Consider the following 13,706-nt stretch of genomic DNA (forward strand, 5'->3'; position numbering starts at 1 on the left):
AACACTGGAACTTCCAGAAAAAATCTTAGAAACCATTATGGATGATTTAGTTATCTGCTTCAAGTCACAGATGCAGAGCAGCCCTTGCAAGAAAGAACACAAAACATGTTAAATGTTTGTATTGGAGAATCATAAAATGAATAACCTTGAAAAGGAAAGTATTGCTAAGATCACCTGAAGTCTCCTACTTTCTATGTGTGGGCATATACCTGTGAGTCAGTGGCAGCATTTATGGTCTGTGTGGAAATGGAATGATGTTTAGAGACGTTTTGCTGGGCTTCTTCAGAGCAAACAGGGCAAGAAGAGGATGAAGAAACACATTCAGTGCTCTTTAGCCGCCAAGTGATTAAAAACGGTAGATGTACCCCAGTAGTTGGTAGATGCCTGTCCCAAGAAACACCACTTGTACCAGAGATGCTTCTGAAAGTGCAAATCTGGAAATACCTTGGAAGATGGAGGCTCCTGGAGAGCCTTTTGGTCTTATCGTGTATACAGAAAATTGTCTGCAATTACAGAGAGGAATATTTTTCTGTTCTTGATACTGCTAAAGGCTTAGATCTCTTAAACCATCATAGGCAGTGACAGGAACCAGTCTAACTGGGGTGATAAAACTCTGCACTACAAGAAAAATGTCAAAAAAAACAAGAACCACATTCTTAAGACTTAAAAATTAAAAATAAAATATAAAAGGGTAGACAGGGAGAGATATTTGCCACCTCCTAAGAAGATTTTTAAATCAAAGGGGGACACTGTGATTAGATTATGGCCCCAGAATGACAACAACTCAACTTTCTCTTTGAACTCAGAGAGGCTCCCAGGATGAAGTGGTGTTCAAAGACAATTCCTTTGCATGAATAATATGGGGGAGGGTTTAATTACCACCTCCTCTCATTCTTCATCTTCTCTAGCCAGAAAGCTCAGGTTTCAGCAGTTTTGTTTCTCACTGACACTGTGGCAGACTGGGGGAAGGGAAAGGAGGCTGGAAATACTACAAGGCTGGGAAAAAAGGGAAGCAGCCAGTGAGCTGTAGCAAAAAGAACAGAAAAGAAAAGAAAATAAAAGAAAAGGGCACTGCCTCATTCATATATAACCCAGTAAAAAAAAAAGAAAAAAAAAAAAAGAAAAAAAAGAAAAGAAAAGAAAGAAAGCACTATCCCACTAATATTATAAATCTCTGGAAAGGGTAGTGCCAGAAATCACAACTCTAGTGCAAAACAATCCTGTGTCTCAAAACTCATTTCACTCAAAAGTGTTACATTATAGCTGTAAGGGAGCCACTGTGCATCTGAAACCTGGTTTCATTCTGTCTGTCAGCTTAAGCAGGGCTACAACAAATGCAGACCAAGAATGAGACAATCCTTAGTGTTCGCCTGTGTAAATAAAGACTGAATTCATGTTGCCTTTATTTTGTCACTTATCCCCTTTTTCATGAATACAATATGAAGCACTACTAATGTTATTGACCAGTAACAGAAGACAAAGAGAGAAGTGTGAGTCTGTTTTTAACAGATTTCAAATATTTTCAAATACAGTTGATTTGAGCTCATATAATATTCACAGCTTAGATCAAAGGTAAGAAATGCTCCTAGTCAGTATTAGTAATAGTTTACAATCAGCCATGCTATCACTTGCCTCTGCAGATCTCTTAAAATATCTGCAATGAGAGTGCCCTCTCTGGACAGAGGAGTGACCCCTCCACACACAGAGAAAGGGATCTGCTGTGTTTCCTTAATCGGAACAGTAAAGATCTGGCTGTGTTTCCTTACTCAAAGCTCTCCCTGTGACACTCAGTGGAGAACCCTCTTGTTCTCTGCCCAGCTCCTTTGCCAGCTGAGGACCTCTGCGATGCTGTGTCGCCGACACAGGAGCCGCACGCCCTTCGTGACGTGAACTTTCCCTCGCCAGCTCTGCTGTGAGTCAGTTGGAACCAATTACTGTGTCGTGCAGAGCTCACGTTAGGCAATAGCAGCTGTGTGAGGGAGCAGATTCCTCCCAGATTGCCCCATTTCCAGTGGTTTCTGACTAACCCTCCCTGTCCGTGCCAGGTGTCGATGGGACACCCCACCACGAGGGAAAGGCTTTGCTTGCTCTCCTCCAGCCTCTGTCTTGGGTGGAGGTGAAAGGGAGCAGAGCAGGCAGTTAAGAGTGCACTTGGCTGGGTCCACCCAACCCAAGGGCACCCAAGGATACCTGGGACCAGGAGGAAAGGATCATCCCATACCTGGTATCTGAATTACCAAATAGATTCAGTCTAGAATGTGAAAACCACTCTCAGGACCTCGGTCTGAGCTGAGATTTTCACATTCCATCTTCTGTGCTAAAAAGCAACAGGTTTTCCTAGAAAACTGCTCCAGCAGCTTGGCCTGCTGAGCAGAGGTCATATGAAGACTCAGCATACAGACATAGGTTTTGGTCAGGCATAAAGTGCTGGAGCCCATCTACACTGTGGGGAAATGCTCCCCCAAACCTCTAGGTCCTCTAGGACCTACCTAGAGACCTGCATGGGCCAAGTCAGAGGCAGCCCCACAGGTGCTCATATAGTCAAAAAACATGATCAGAAAGAGAACTGACACTTAAGCATGGTCTCAGGGCTATTTATATCCTGTAGAGATGCCTGTGAGCCCTTTTTGTGGTGTGTACTATAAGACAAGCCTAACCCTGCACCACACAAGGTGCTGCTTGGGTGATTATCCCCCATCAAGAGAGTGAGAGGGAAATGGGGAATATTCAGTGGGCCTCCTGATTTCTGTAGGAACAGAGGAAGACAGAGAGTAAGAAAAAATATTTCAAGAAACCCTTTTAGATTTTCCTTTAATGAACTATTCCTCTCTGTTTCTGAGAAAGAACTAGAGATGAGCAAGTGTAACACGTCACCACAAACTAGCTCTACACACCTCCACACCTTGGGGAATTTAGTTCCTGACTTCATTTACCGAAACAGTGCCCAGATGCTGAGGAGTTTGATCAGCCACCCAGGAGATGATGAAACAAATGACAGCAGATGAGATGGGGGTTCCCCGTAGCAGACACATGATAAGGATTCAGAGCACTGTGCAGCCCTGCCCTCCCTGCTGCAGCCAGCTCAAGCAGCCCACACAACTGCTGAGCTGCTTTGGGGAAGACCAGCTCCTGGAAGAGAGAAGATAAAGAAAGAGATGTGGACACATCATCCAAGATTAATGATGGAAAAAAGTGAAAATACTTTAAAGAGGAAGCTTTCACTATGCCAGAATCATTATTAATTGCCTGCAACTCCCTCTGACTAAGAGTTGTTAAACTTCATTGGCATTTAAAAATGTAGATATTCCATTACACAGGCAAAACCAGCTAAGATATTGGGATATGAAAGAGGGATTAATTGCAATGGGCACTTCTAATCAATTTTAAGAGTATTTTTAGAAAAGTGTTTTTTTACCTTGTCTAACTTATTTTTTTCTAATTTGCCAATGTTTTTTAACTCCCATGCCAGTTTCTTTGAAATTAATGAGCGATAGAGAAATTTCCAAAATATTAAGGTATTTAAAGCACTAGCTGTAACAGTATCCAAAAAGATGACTAAAATAAATTTCCTAACTGAGATCAGCAGAGCCACAACCCTTAGCAGACATCACAGAAGCAAAACTTGAAGCAAGTCTTGATGGTCAAAGCATCATTTGCTTTGATACAAAATTGTATTTATAGAATTATATTTTTCACTTTTTTGTGACATTTTCTCTTCAAGGTCTTCTTCACAGGTAAATCTAATAGCATCTTTGTTTTTCATTGCTTTGGACAGCACACCATTTTTTGAACAACATGAGACTGAAAGATTTGTGCAAAGAAAGTCTAACATTCAGGTTTCCCATCTGTTTAGCTACAAATGGAGACCATGGAGATAAGTCTTTTGCCCAAGAGGGATGTTATCACAGTGGGCACTACCAAGCTGCTTTTACACCCCACATTCCAAACTCAAATACTCCCAACAGATCTCAGCTGAAAGACCACTCTGCTTTTGAGGGCAGAACTGGCACTGGAGGTGTAGAGGGCTGAAAAGGCACCAGCACATGGAAAACCATTTGAAACTCTTCGTTGGGTTGGCAATGGACAAAAAGCTGAGAAGGGCAAAGGGCTGAAACCTCCGAGGCCACAGACACCCACACATGAGTTACCAACACTCTGAGCCTCCTTAGTTCCCATGTTTAAACTCGACCTTTAAACTCCCTTTGAACATGCAGCTGGGGGTTTCTGACATCTTTGGTAACTCCAATGGGGAATATGTGATTCTGCCTCCTTAATTTTCAAGCTTGCCTTAGGCTTGCACTGTTTGTCTGAAATGGAGTAAAGGGGCATAAATTCACCTCTTACAGTGACAGTTCATTGAAACACATGGACCTTTACTTCCTCTGGAAGTGAAAGGCTAGAGCAGCTAAGCAAACTCAAAGGCAGGATCCAAGATAAAAGTAGCTTTGAGAAGGATTTGAGGTTTTGGTTTTCCATTGCTCCATTCTAAAAATAACAATCAAACCTCAGGAAGGGGTGAGGTGGTACCCTGATTTTATGGACTGTGAGTGTTGGTGCACAGATGCTATAGAAGTATCCCTGAGGCCTGGACTTGAGCTCGAGTCCCTCATGAATGACTTTGTAGTTTTAAGGAAGCAGTAAAAATGTTACAGGATTGGTGTTCGCCTGCCTTCACAAATCAACTTAATACGTTCATCCACATTTCTTGAATAAAATAAACAATTAACATGCCCATATTTTCCTTTGTTATGAGGAATTGTAACTAAAGGATGGATACAAATTCCTGCCGTCCTGGGCACCAGGAAAGAGAAAGCAAGCCTTGGTACAACTATCAGCTGGGGACACCAGAGGGTGAATCTAGGGAAAAGCCACCAGATGCTGTTCCAGAGCACTAGGAGGCAGGCTGTAGGTTCAAAGGACCCAGCAGATGTGTCTGGAAGGGAAGTGGGGAAAGAAGTGTCTGTTAGCTGTCACTGTCCTTGGACCAGAATGCAAAGGGCACTGGCAAATTTTTCTCTTGTTCTTTTGGGAACAGAGATTTATGAGAAGGTGTTCCCTAATTTAGTTCTGCTTTTCCCAGGATTTCTCTGTCTCCACTCAGGATGGGTCTCCTTCCCACAAGGAGTACAACTTACAGAAATGAAGAAAACCCCTGATCTTCAAAGGGCTGCAGCACACTGCCATAATGCCGTCATAGCAAGGACATAGCCCCATCTATACAGGCAAGATCAAACAGCATCCTGCAGAGTCAGGATGCTATTGCATTACAACATGATTCTTCCCCATGACAGATTTGGCCAAAAGCCAGGCAATGAAATAGGTGTGCTAGAGTGAATGGACTTGGGGTCTTAGCAGTTGGAGATTTATGCTGCTGCTGTTGCAGAAATCAAATCAAGACGCTGTTCCCCAGACTTACAGGCTTACCCAGCCATCTGCAGACCAATGGTGTGAAATCTGTGCCTTGTGTGTCACCACTATAGCTAATGTGTTCATTGAGTTCATCATTCATAATAATCGATTTCAGTTAATACTAATCTTCAGAAAATGTGGGAAGGAAAATCCTTTGAGAATATCCCTAGGTGAGGCCATCAGGAAATCCTGCTGTGCTCTCATTTTTTAATGTAACTGCCCATTCAATGATAGCTTGATAGGAAGTGGCATAGATCCTTTTAGTGGCACTTTGCTACCGAGGTGTTTTAATGAAAGGCAATCAGCAGGATGTAGCAACCTGAAGTACTGAGCAATGCTACAAAATCCAGAGATTTTTGTGAAGAGATTTTACCTCTCCCTCTTCATACACCTATACCCTTGATTTTGGTCTTGAAGTCATGGATATACCTAAAATTATTCTCAATATGCAGGAAAAATACATCAGTACTGTGGATTCCACAGAGTGGAAAGTGAGAGAAATGAGCCTGTTAAGTCTTGGTGATTTGCAGGATTAGCAGAGAGACTGAGACCCTTAATGCATCTGTGTTTAAGGGGCTTGTGTCTGCTGTAATCTGTTTGCTTCATGCATGTAGGATTGTACATGCTAGAATTTATGGTGCATAATCATCTGAGTCACAGAATGTGATAAGTGCAAACCCATTGCAAAAAATAACCGCAAAACTGCTAAGGCATTTGCACAAAAATATAGATTAGCATGGCCTGAATGAGTCTGTTTGATTGGGTCAAGAGATAGGCTGCAAGATCTTAAGCTGCTGTAACATAATTCCCAGCAATCATATGCCTAGTATGTTATCATGTCTGTGTTTATTCTAATAAATGAAATTAATTAGAGTCTATCCACTGGTTCTGAAGGGTCATGTTACAGTTTGTGTTCTCGTAACCAGACTGGAGACTGAAGCTCATCCTCCCTGGTTTGGGACAGTAGGGACAGCCTGACCTGCTGTCAGATGAGCATATTAAAACACAAAACAAAACAAAAGCAAAACAAAAACAAAACAAAACTTTCTTGACCTCAGAAAGCTAAAACCTCTGCAGGTGACATTGAATGTCATGGGAGGACAGGGGACTCTCTAGAAGGTATTTTCAGACAAGGGATTTTTTAAGTGTCAAGTCCAGAAGGACCCGGAGTTTCAGAAAGCTGATAAGAGGATGGCATGTTTTACCGCTGGTCACAGAATATGAGTGTTTGCAAAATCACTGTTTAAATAATGGTTTAATTGTGGATTTGGCAGTGCTAGGTTAACGGGCTTAGAGATATTTTCCAACCTAAATAATTCTATTTATTTATTACGCTAAATTTTGTGTTTGCCTGCACAGTCCATTGTGTAATAAAACCAGTAGTGTAAGCTATGTTTAACATTAGAAACAGACACGACAGGAGCACCAGAGTTACTTTAATAACCAGATCACTGTGTGTCCTCCAGCTGCAGTAAGGAAAATCCACTCACTGAAACACAGGAAGACGCAATGGGGGGATGTCTCTTTAGCCTCTCAACTCCTTTAAGAGTCAGTCCACATCATAACACAGCAGCTCTCAATTACTTCAGGAATATGCTGACTTTCTGGAAAGATCTTGGAAAAACCATTGAGCCTTTACCCCACTGCCCTGCTGCCAGGAGTGCTGTTCCCTGCCTTGGGGCGCCAGAGGTCCAGAGACTGCCTGTAGCCCACAGTGGGGCCAGAGGGTAGCAAGGCTCACAGCTGTCCTTGACACATGTACATGGAAGTTCACATGTCTTCTCATGGCATTGCTTCCATGCTGGTATCTACCTGGACAATTTCCACTTCCCAGCAGCAGAATGACTTTCCCCCACAAAGGCCAGAGAGTCACTTCAGAGCACAGTGAGCAGCAGCAGGAAAAGCTGAGCTCTATATCAGGGCATATTAATACTCCCAGATAGATCTCTGTCAATTCACTGGTAGCTCTGATGTGTCACCTACTCCTGTAGCATTGGTCAGGGAAAAACCTCATTGTCAAGACTTCAGTCTGACAACAGGCATAAAGCTGTGTCTTTGAAATCTGCCCTTATAAGGAGAACAGAAAACATTTTCAGTGAAAGATCTGAAGAGCCAGTGGAATCAGCAGGCTCTGCAGACTGTCACTGCTCACAGGTGTGCTTTGTTACCAGCACATACATTCAAAAGTACGTTTGTCAAAGGGCTGTGGCACAGTTGCCTGTGCAAATCAAATTGTAGTGGAAAGCAAGAAAAGCATTTGCTTGTGACGAGATCTCACCTTTGTGTGCAAGCTGCTGGAGATCATTAGTACTCTCTGATACTTGTTATTTGTAAGCAGCCCTGCTCTCTTCAGGTTCTTTTCCTGCTCCACAATACAACACTGCCAGACATTTTCACACATTCTGGATGCTTTGGATAACATCGAGCAAAAATCTTCAGCTACTGACTGCCTTACCATCTAATAACCCAAACAGCTCAGCTGTTGTGTGCTGCAACCCAGTATTCAACCCAGACACATGCCAAGAAAACCCATGAAGGACATAGAGCTCCACAAAATGGAACTTGCACCCTTCCTAAAGCCTAAGTGTATACGACAAGCAAGAAAGAATTTGGACTGGAAAAAAATCCAGACTCTTGGGGTATGAATTGATTGGTAGTGTTGTCACAAAAAGGTGCTGGGTCCTATCTTGAGATGCACCCTTCCTTGGTAAACTGTGTATGTCACAGCCAAACTTCCACACAGCCACGCTGCTCAGCAGCCAGCTGGGAGGTGCACAGCACCACAAAAGTATTAGTTTCACTCCTGATTTTTAGCTACTTTTGATGGAAATTGTGTCATTAACTGAGAGCTGATGCTCTGATGTGGGATTTCCAGAGACAGGAATAAGAGATACACGTGTCCTCTGATTTCTGGTGAATTCTCGTACAATATGAGAGAAATGTTGGCAGAAAATGGGCCTCTAACTTGTGGGAGTGCAGCTGCATTCCTTGAGGTCTCCTGGGGTAGTTGTACTCAGATGCCTGCAGGATGGTGACCCACCTTTCATGAAGCTGGTGATGGTTGGGAGGGCCTATCAATTTAGTCATATTCACCTTCCTAACACTGATCTGCAATATGTGTTCATGGGAAGTAAGCAAGAGACCACACAATTATTTAGGTAAAATGGCAACTTTGGTTGAACTGTTTGGTAAGCACGAACAATAGATAAAAGAGCATCCTAAAAATTAATAAAATCCTAAATCTCACACACTCTAGGAAAGCCTCACTTGCTCTTTTTTTATGTCAGTTAATGAAAATTTCATTCCAATAGAAATTTAAAGTCAATGAAAATTTGTATTTAATGTAAATTACTTTAAAATTGTATTATTGTTGTTGTTGCTATTCTTGTTGTTCTTGTCATTATAAAAAATAAGCACCTTAGAGATCCCTATGCCTTTTTTCCCATATGGTGGCTGGGAAATGCACTGCCTCTACTGGCATCACTACTGGGAGAACAACTGCACCAACCAGGCTTTCAGAGGCCAGGGCAATGCTGCAAGCAGGCTGTGACTGGTTGCACCACTTCAGTACTCTGCCCAGGGAGAAGGGAGATTAATAAAAGGAACTGCCCCCAACCAGTCATGGAGGCTTCTAAAACCACTATACTGGCATGTGTAAAACCCATTACTCATTCCAGTTTCTCCATCTGAAGGTGTCTGGGAATGTAGAGGAGTATTTCCCCATCCTGTGAGCAGCCCACTGGAGATGAGGGCCCAGGCATTCTTCCATGGGGGACCTGGTCCCCTTCAGGGATAGTCAGACTCTCCAGACTGGTAAAGGTCAGCCCTGCCAGGAGCTTGGCAGCAGCAAAATTGTGTGAATGAACACATGCCAACCTTGAGCTGCCTGGCTCTGGTCAGTCTAATTCAGTAGCAGAGTCACTGTGTATAGATCTACCTTTAATTGTATATGCTCTTTGTTTCATGTGGTGTTATGTATGGATCCATAACGCTTCTACTTTAATATTGAGATGTTCTAAACTGGACTCTCACTACTGTCACATTAGACTATAAGCATGTGATTAAGTTATTTCTCTTAAATTAGACTTCACAAAAGAAACCTCTAACTGACCTGCTTTTCCTTCTGCTCCATGCTGGTTGCACACTAAAACCCATTACTTCAAACCATCCTGATAAGCATTTCTGCTGACAGTCATAGTCCATTCTAGCCAAGAGTTCTGGACACATCCAAATGTGCATGACTTGTTTCTAGTCTGAACCTGCCTGCTATTAACTTCTAACTTGCTTCAAGTTATGGCTTTCTCTGTGTCCTGGGGTGACTTTATGATACTGGTATCCCCAATCGTCTGGTTTATGTTATATATTAAGTTCTGCACCTTTAAGACTGGCTTTGGGAGCAAGAGAGGGGGAAGAAGAAGCGCGCAGTTTGTGTTAAGGAAAAACATCACTCCCACACATCCCGCTCTTGGACGGTGGTGTCTGCAGCACGGACAGACAGCGGGACAGAGCTTCTCTCTGGCTTTTAGTTAGTTTTAGCTAGCTGAGGCAGAGGAGTTCCCTGGACCTTTGTTTGGTTTTTTTTCCCAATTTTCTTGGATCTGTGCAAGCCTGCTCTGGACTGAACACCCAGCCAAACCCCGGGAGCTCACGCCTGTGGCCCACCAGGGCCTGGGCCTCGGCACTTTCCAGCGCCGGAGGGACTGATAAGAACCTGAGCGAGCCGAGCTACACCACATGAAAAGGACTTTTCTTCCTAGACTTGCCATCCCATCGAACAGCAAGAGGTTTTATTATTTAATATTACTCAATTTCTGTTAAATAAACAGCTTTTTCCACTTCTCTCTAAGGAATTTTTTTTCTTTTCCCGGACCAGTTAGTGGAGAGGGGCATTTCCCTGGGGAAATCCCCATTTGGAGTTTTCCTTCCTAATTTGCCCTAAACTAAGACACTCTGTAATATTAAAAAGAAATTGTTGGAAAGTTTCAATTTTGCAAAAGTGATTTAATTTTAAGTACCAATGGTTTTCTCTGGACCCTATAAATCTTTGCATATAAATAACCTTAGATTTAAATTTCTAGAACATTGAAAGCCACTAAAATGGCTCTATATATGGTGAAAACAACCACAGAGTCTTAGGTCTGTCTGCACCCAGTCTTTCTATGCCTTAAACTGCCCATGATATTTATATTAAAATCTTCAAGTGGATTCTCAGTTACCATAAAATCATAATTTAGGGCATGATTCTGCTTTCACTTACCTCCATATGGTTTTTTGTAATTCTCTCACTTCCAGCAGAATTTGCTACATGTGAAAATAGGTGTGTAACACACCTGACATATCAGTCTGGTTGTTGATAGCTCCATGGAGTTTAAAAGTAGAAGGAATTGCTGGATCACTTTGTCTGACCTGCCTGTTATGGAAATCCATCCAGTTATTCTTGTACTGGGCCAAATAAATTCCACTGGACTAAACTGTAGCTTCCAAAATAGCATCCAGAGGATTTCAAAACATAAGAATCCACCCCTCTCCTTCATCATTCAGATAACTGTTTAAAGAAGGCTTGCTATTAAATGTGCCTTCTGTCTAGCATGAATACATCTACCTTCCAGCTCTAGCTTTTCACTGTTACATGACAAAGATCTTTATTTTCTCTCATTTGAAGACAAACAATGCATTGCAAAGGGTCTGCTTCTTGCTTTTCTTTTTGATAAGCTCTAGACAATAGCTGATCTGCAATAAAAGGGTGCATGTAAATCCTTACCTTAGAGACAATGCAAGATAAGAGCCCTCAGCGCCAGCGGGCTCAGCCACCTCAGCATCACTGGGGGACCAGATCTGCTCCTGTTCTCCTGGCAGCAGAGCTCCTGAAGAGGCTGTTTAGGGCTGTCTGCTAGCACTGGCTGCTCATTTCCACGAGAGCAGCCCCGACCCCTTCGCCCTGCACGGCCAGTTCACGCATGCATGTAGGGAATGGCCATGGTGCTCTGCAGCTGCCTTCAGCACAGGTCACTGAAGGGATCAGTGAAGAACTGCAGACTCTGCTGGTTCAAGCATGTGTGTATGCTGGGGGTGAGTATTCACATATTTAAGGGTGACAGGAAAGGAGAGGAAAAATGCACATGGAGCCATTCCCTCAGGGTAAAACTGAGTACTCAATAGTTGCTGAAGAGTGGCTTACATGCCATCAATTCATCCACTAATTTACTCTGCAGCAACCAATTTATTTAACCATAGCCTATGCTAATCTCCCCCAAAAATATATTTTGTTTGATCTCTCCCAAACAAACTCATTGCCTCATTAGAAGATTAAGTCAGATTAGTTCATTAAGATTATTCTCCTGGTGACAATCTATGCCCATGGACAGTGACGGCCAAGAATTCCTTTTTCCTCACTACTTGTGACTATAAATCACAATTAGGAGACAGGATTGTTTGATAATGGTAACCATGTAGACATAACATAACATATAAATGTAGATGTGATATACTTCTAATGAAACACATCTACATCTGGTTTCTATAGCACTATGTGGATTGGCATTAATCATATCCTCCTACTTTTAATTCCTTCCTGGTAGGCAAACCTAACTTCCCGACCTACGTTATCCCACTTGCTCTGACAGTGTGATCACACAACATGAGCTATGGCTGAGAAGGAAATAGCTATAGACATGAGAGACTCACCATTTCCCATTATGTCATTTTCTAAAGCAAAGTTTTGGTGTGATTTAAGTGCTGCTATTGCTGCACAAAAATTTGCGCTTCTGATCTACTGTCTCTTGATCCCTGTTCAAACCTAAGCAGCGTGGGATTAAGCCAATGGGATACTGTGTATTTCCAGAGTAATGCACATTCATGAGTAGAGGAGACATGCAGTCTTCAAATGCAACTATTACAAGGTTGAATACAAAAAACAAATAAACAAAAAAAACTATTTCATATATAACAAATGCTCACTTGAAAAAAATAATCTATAACCTTTAGTTCTTAGCCAAACCAAACAAACCCACCCTACCCCTGAAACCTCATTTCAGAAATTATCCTAGATGTGAAGTCCTCTGTGCAGGACATAAATATCCCTGAATCAAGACAAGGCCATCAAGAACCCAAGGAACACAAACGAGGTTGGTAGCACCAGTGCCCCAAGGCACAGTATTGAGAGTAGCCATGGATGGATGGACTAGGGACACCTGTGTTAATCCTCTTGTCTCTGACAGTGCCAGAGAAAGTCTGATGCCAGGAAATCACACCTTAGGACTCAGACATCAAGAACTTGGTTATGTGTACAACAGTAGCAGAGCTTGCTGAGGTAGCCTCTTGCTTGGCTAAATGACAAACATTCATCATTCATCAGGAACTGGAGTGATAGGACAAGAAGCAATGGGTACTAATTGAAAAAGGTGAAATTTACATTACATATTAGGAAGAAATTTTTCACGGTGACAGTGGTAAGGCACTGGAGCAGGTTACCCATGAAGACTGTGGATGCCACAACCCACAATGTCAGTGCTCAAAGCCAGGCTGGATGGGGGTCTGAGCAACTTGGTCTAGTGGTAGGGTAGGTTGGGACTAGATCATCTTTAAGGTCCATTCCAGCACCGAATTTTTTGTGATTCAGTGATCGTGTTATAAGCCTGGCTTACATCAGATACTTGCTTAATGGGGTGGCTCCTGTGGAGAGGGAGATCAAGCAGCCCACTGGACACCCTTCTGCCCTCTGCCCGTTTGCAGCAGACAGTGCTTTATGTCCCTTGCCTGATGACAGAGGTGTGCAGGGCTCTGTACCTAAAGGTTTTGGGACACAGATTAGGAGGTGGTTGCAGTAATGGAGCTGCCATGAGAGGAAGATCTGAGAGGGAGGAATACCTGAAAGCTCCGATAGACTCTGTGCTTGTTAAGTCATGCTTGTACTTTCAAGGACACTCTAAACCATCAAAAACCAGATTGTTGCCAGTTGTTATACCTTCATCCAGCCCAAGTTATTTCTTATTTTATTGCTGCTCCCTCTCCCCAAACATCTAATTTCTAACCTAGGACAGCTCTTCTGATATAGGAAAAGGGACAGTGAGGAGGAGGGTGAAACAGCTGGTTTCCCTGGCAATGCCAGGTTAACACTGCCCACAAAACTCTGGCTTAAACTGTTATCAGATTTGTTATTTGAGACAGCTTGATCGTTCAAGGAGCTCGGCTTGAGCTTCAATGCACATCCTAAAGCCACTGTCCCCGTGGCAGCGACTGAACACATCTGTAACTGTAACCACTTCCCCAAAGTAGGTACTCAAAAAATCTCCAGCCTA

This window comes from Pseudopodoces humilis, chromosome 1 (assembly GCF_049639895.1).
Source record: "Pseudopodoces humilis isolate 2021_Gansu_Grassland_sample_001 chromosome 1, ASM4963989v1, whole genome shotgun sequence".
Classification (NCBI taxonomy): domain Eukaryota; kingdom Metazoa; phylum Chordata; class Aves; order Passeriformes; family Paridae; genus Pseudopodoces; species Pseudopodoces humilis.